The following is a 5,362-nucleotide window of genomic DNA, read 5'->3' on the forward strand; positions in this document are numbered from 1 at the left end:
AAAATCCTCCGTCAATTGCAACCATATAACATAATAACTATATATCAACAAATTTTGTGTAATTACAACACAAAATATTACAAATCTCTATATGACTTTGTTACACATATTACTGCTGTATAATTGACCCTGTTGCACAGACATGCATCTGGAGAACGCAGTCTGAATCATCAAAGGCTGAGACCAATAAACATAAACTAAAATCCAAACGCAAATGAGATTTGGGAGCATGGCATGCTTATATCAAATAAATTATAGCAGATATTAATTTCTGACAATTAATAATGATATAATTTGCGTGTTTGTACAGTTCTTTCTGGTGATAACAGGCGGGGCCGTGCCTCTGATGCCATCTCTGTGTCAGTAGCATGGCTGATAAATTTTGTCACTTCACTCCGGTGGACAAAGTTTGTAATTGAGACACTATTCATGTATTATCATTTCACCAGCACAAAGTGTCAGACAAGGATAAATGACTCAGCAAATCAAATACATAATATAGAAAGGAAAAGCAGTGAGGAAATGGAAACGCAGATGGGGAAGGAAGGCTCCCTTTTTAATGCCTGATTAAAATCTGTATTTATAATTAAGTTTGCAAATCCAGTTTATTTATTTTTTTCTCTTTATAAACTGCATTTCTAAATAGACTTTAACATTCCATAATTTATTAATGAATTCATTAATATATTTTTAAATGATGTGCTTATTGACTGTTTTATGTTGATTTTGTAAATCCCTTTTTGATTTGAACTATTTATTGATGGATTAATCTTTCATTTGTAAATCCTCTTTATAATTACTCTTATCAAATAATAATTTAGTCTTTTTACTTGTAAATTAATGAATACATTTGTAAACAAAATTATTCATGCCTATTTTTATTGAACCATTAGTTATGTATTACATTACTGTAATGCTTTATGACTATCTCTTAACTTGACTTAACTTTGTTCACCACATGTTCATTCTGTTGGCTTTCCATTTGATTTTGTGCTTTCCAAAAGAAAGAAAAAAAACAATAGATCCTTTCTTGTGATTCAGATTTTCTATCTTATAATAAGACCTAATTACAGTATGAGAAAAGATATCATGTTGTGATAAAACCTCTCCTTGGTGAATATGAGTGAACCGATGCAGGACTTTAAAGAAGTTTCACTCCACAGTGTGATCTGTCATGTTAACAGCTGGATTAGAATGACTCACTTTCTTTTTGAGCCTCTGTAACATAAATGATCACCCTGCTGTTGATACACATTTTTCTTGTTGTCAACAAAATATGAAAGGACCAAAACCCACAATGTGTCTCAGTACTTTCTGAGACTTCTAATTTGCCTGTGGTTCTCCAAGGTTATTAAAAAAAATAAGTTCCATAATTTCCTAAAACAGCTGATCACTGTAGTTTTTAGCAAACTTACTCAAGCAGGAGCAAATAGTGCATTTTCTGGGGAGGGGACTATTTTCAGCAGCAGATTAATCCACATTTGGCGCTCTAGTGAGTATTTGGGGCAGCATGTGGGATGCAGTCAAAATAAACTGCAGCGTGTGTGTTCACGGTGATGAAGGAACATGTCAGCCAGAGCAACAGTGTGTCTCACTGATGTGTTTTTAAAGGTTTCTGGACACCTATGGAACTCACAGAGGAATGAGGTACATTAATTGTTTATATTTAATATTTGCTCATTAAACATCACACCAGTCTCTAGACGCAAACTAACTTATTACTGCTGAGACATGAGGCCTTGAGGAGAAGTTGGATGGGGTTGTGTTCTCTTTGGCCCTGCAGGGTTTATTGTGCGTCCTGCTGAATCTCGTTGCTGCTTGGATTCATTAAGAAGTCCCCTCAGGACCAGAGACTCAACATAATAAGCATTAATGCAAGAAATAAAAGTTGGGGTTTGGAAATCTATGGGTGGGTTACTTTTAGTTTTCTTAAGACCCATTGTAAACCTTGTAAAGTATTGTAGCTCTGGCTGTGACTCTGGACTCAAACCTGACATAAGGCTACTCCAAAAACGGGCAAAAAGGTGGAGCGTGGGTGGAGCTGAGGCAGTCGAATGAAGCAGCTACCAAGTGGGTTAGCCATCTGTGACAGTACCCATCGCAAACACCTCATCTCACCCTCCCCCTCCAAACATGTAGGAGAATCTACGGTGGCTGTGAAACTCAAAACACCCTATGTTTGACAAGTCTTAAGTCAAGTCCCAAATCCTAAACTTTGAGTTTCTTTTCAGTCTGTCATAATGCTCACTAAATTAAATGTAATCCTATTTTAACAACAGGGCCTCAACATACTATTCTGTTCAACTTCAAATGTCTAATTAAATTTTTGACCTGCATGTTTTGCATACTGCAATTCATTTTTTGTTTACCACCTTGTAGTTTTTGTATACAAACAAAATGATTTTTGGTATAATTTTTTCCTATTGGTGCAGTAACATTAGTTCTTCGTGGTTCTCTCTTGCAACATATTGATTCAAACTAGAAAAAGACTCTGTTGGATTTCCAAAGGATGGGAGTCAATTTCACTATTCATCAGAGTACTGGGATGAGACAGGAAAACAATCAATAGGAGTCAATCATAATAACAGCCAGTCAGTTTTTTGCAGTACTTGACTGTGGATTGGCAGGAACGGGATGGGATGGGAGCTGTTCTTCTGGGATGTCATGGGATTAGGATGAGACAGCAGTATTTTGGGAGTGTGATGAAAAATCAACAAATCCCTGTGAATTCTGTGCGACCTTGCAATTTTGTCCAAACTCTGCTGCTCTTCCAATCACTGTAGCTTCCTGTGGGTTCCACCAATCACAAACATCCCCCACACAAACGTCATACACCGCAGAGAACTGACTAAATGTTTTCTGTTATTATTCACAAATTTTTTTGCATTTATATATTTTTTTATTTTGTCATGGGTACTGAAAAGATCACATTTTTAATTGTTATTGTTATTTATCAATGCTCTGTGCACTTTTATTTTATAATTTTGTGCTGTTTTTGAGTTTGAGCTCCAAAAAAAATTTGCGTCTTTGTGGAATACCCTCAGGTACACTTTTTCATTAACAAATAAAGCACATTTTTATAATTTTTGCAATTCTGAGGCTTTTGGTAAGGTTAGTTAGAACACAAAATTCTGGAGAGACTGTCCAACATGACAAACAAAGAGATTCTGGGTAATTAAAGGTTAATTGTGTAACACTTAGGATGTTCTCATGACAGAAATGGAACAAAATATTCTAAAACATTATGAAAATAAGAATTGTGCTTCTAAATCCTACACACTGGTCCTTTAATTGTTGACTTGCTAGGAATGAATAGAGTTAACGTCAGGTGACTCAGGACATTAAGGGAAATGAATTAATTTGTTGATTCACACTTTTTCTTCAAATTCATGACTGGAGTCTAACTTAAGTCCAAGTCATGTGACTCATGACACCTTTGGTAAATATGTTTATTTCTGACATGAGACATGAGGCTCTGTGGGTTTTTGACTTTTAGAGTAAGTCCAAAGTGGTCATTGTGCTTCATTTTTCAGCAGTGGAGCGCTGCTCAATTAAAATAAAAGTTTGAATTACTTCCCAGGTTGTAAAGGGTGTAAATTCATCTGGGGATGGAGAGACATAATCCTCAACATAATTCTGAAGTTCTGTATTTGTCCTCCACTCTTTCACATATGAGTTTACCCATAAAAATCTCTTAAAGCAGCATCCTAATCCAGATGAAATAAGACCTGATAAAAGTGCCTTCCTGATTACAACAGTGACTGGTTGCTGGTTGAAGTAATTTTTTTTTGCCCTGTGCTTAACTTCCAGCTCCTTACAAGCCCTCTGACCAGTTGGAGCTTGTTGAGGTCAAAGACTCAAGGGGGCGCTGTAGGTCATGACACAGATGGGGACAGTCAGCAGACTACTTTTTTTGTAGCCTTGGTAGACCATCTTGTACCATGAGAATGTGTCACTGAAGATGAAAATAACACAACTTCATGAAAAAAAATAAAAAGAAAAGAAAGTGAAGAGGAAAACACAGTAAAGCTTGTTAATCCAGCTGCTGTCTGTCTTCATTCTTTAACATCGATTGTGTGCATTCAGGGATTTTTTTCACATTTATCTCACTGTGCCACAAGTTGGTCCCAGGCAGGTGTGACAGCATGAAAGACATTATACGCCCTTTACAAACAACCTGTGGAAACTCTTGATAAATAACCTATGAGTTCTCATCATTGTACCATTATTCAAAAGTAAAATGTATGGGCCTTTGATAGTTTGCTTTGTTTTGCAGACATGTACCTGATGATGTTTGAATTAATTCATGATTTTGTGCCACCACCACCTAAAAATTACTTGTCATTCTGCAGGGACAATGCTAGAGACCAGGATGTCAGTCAGAGGTGACTGCTCGGCTAAATTAAGAGAAAACTGCTTTTGGACAATCAGCTTTTTCAAACACAGCAGCACATTCTTTAAACAACACTTAAAGGGACAGTTCACCCCAAAAATCAAAAACAGAGGGTTAAAAAAGTTACAAAAGGTTACAGGACATTTTTTTTTAAATCAGTGTCCTCATTTGCACTGACAATGTGTGATTATAATCCTAACATTGTCTTAAATAGCACATTATCTCTAATTATCAGGACGTCATCAATGAGCTCAGGCCTAAATGTGATTTTAAGTAGGGCATGTGGATAATACATTTTATATAATTGATAATTATGCATAATTATGATAATTAATCTATAATTTCTGGTTCTTTTGTGAGATTGTTTTGGTCAAAGAAGCTCTCACTTCACTGTGCTGCAGGGAGGGAGGATTTCACCATGAAGACTGACTCACATGTTGAGTTAGTATCAGGTCAAGTGATCTTCAGTCACTCTTCTTTTTTTTCTTTTCTCTTTCACAGTTTGTCTTTGCTGCTACAGTTCAGACGTCTCTTTCAATACTGACACTGTGGTCAAAAGTGGGGGAAAAAAAACTCCATTGAAAGTAACAACTAGACTGAGCACTATGAGATGACAAAAAACAAAAACTGAAGCAAACTCTTTTGCCTGATAACAAAATAGTTTTGTTATGTGCAGAGTTGGAAAAAAAACAACACATCCTCCTCAACAACAGAACAGATCGGGGGTCTGCAGCTTCAGAGCCATGTGCAGCTCTTTTGCCTCTTTCCAGTGGCTCCCTGTGACTCTGACAAAGAATCATATGTAAAAATGTGTAGGACATACACTGAATTAAATAGAAAAAAATGTTTAAATTAAATATTTTGCTAACTAAAATGTGCGTCATAGCCTATGTCTATGGCTCGGCACCTTTTCCTCTAAATTTTGGCTAGTTTAGAGTCTCCCTGGGCTGGCTATAGAGGCCAAATCTT

The sequence above is a fragment of the Lutjanus erythropterus genome, chromosome 18 (assembly GCF_056507025.1).
Source record: "Lutjanus erythropterus isolate fLutEry1 chromosome 18, fLutEry1.hap2, whole genome shotgun sequence".
NCBI classification, from domain to species: domain Eukaryota; kingdom Metazoa; phylum Chordata; class Actinopteri; order Lutjaniformes; family Lutjanidae; genus Lutjanus; species Lutjanus erythropterus.